Raw genomic sequence first — 919 nt, forward strand, 5'->3', positions numbered from 1 at the left:
GAGAAACTTTAGATGAGTAACCCATCGTTTCCCTGAGAGCTCATATATGCAGAAATGCAGGTCATAGCGCTACCTTTATTTAAAATAAAAAAATTTTAAAAACCTATTTTACTTTTAAAATGTTTTAATAGTGTACAAAATAGTAGCAAACATTAGAGCTTAAGATTACATTGCATGCACATACACTTTGCTCAGATTTTCCCTTCTCACCAAATAACCCCCACTGCTTCAAGCCATACATCATTCATATGTAAATCTAGACTGTGTACATGGTAGAGAGCATGAAGTGTTTTTTCTGTCGCTCCTCTACCCTCTCTCATTTCCTCATGTCTTCTTTCCCTGGGACACACTTCTCTCATAGCCCCTCTCACTGCTGCCTGTGTATAGATTCTGCGTAGGGGAGACAGTAGGATGCTCTATCTGTCTGAGTTTGGTATACTTAACTCAACCTCTAGTCCCATCCACCCTTATTTTACTCTTACACCAAAACACTTTGTAAAGCTCAGATTTACCTTATTGAGAATATATTGATTCTCCAAACTTGACTTCCTAAAGCTACAGTTGATTTAGTAAAAATGTATCTAGTGATCCCAAACAGTAGGAGAAATAAACTCCATTTGTGAGTCCAGTTATGTATACGGCCTCATGTTAAAGCCAGCTTGGGCTACATAATACCCTGTCTCAAAAATAGCACTATGAAAAACTAAATCAAAAAAATGCTGCTTTAAAATAGAAATATGTAATAAGCATAAGTGTTTCAGTTTCATGTACTATTAATGTATTTTTACTTTAAAAGAACAAAATCAATTTGATTTTTTTTTTTTTTATTTAATGTATGAGTGCTCTGATGTGCAGTCTAGAAGGGCATCAGATCCCCTTATAGATGGTAGTGAGCCACCATGTGATTGCTGGGACTTGA

At 35.8% G+C, this 919-nt stretch overlaps 1 protein-coding gene across 2 annotated transcripts in view; it reads left to right on the top strand.

Annotated features, from left to right (window-relative positions):
- Ric1 (RIC1 homolog, RAB6A GEF complex partner 1) overlaps window positions 1–919 on the top strand; it is an 89,508-nt gene that overhangs the window by 59,031 nt on the left and 29,558 nt on the right. The window lies entirely within an intron of this gene.

Source organism: Mastomys coucha, unplaced genomic scaffold, assembly GCF_008632895.1.
Source record: "Mastomys coucha isolate ucsf_1 unplaced genomic scaffold, UCSF_Mcou_1 pScaffold21, whole genome shotgun sequence".
NCBI classification, from domain to species: domain Eukaryota; kingdom Metazoa; phylum Chordata; class Mammalia; order Rodentia; family Muridae; genus Mastomys; species Mastomys coucha.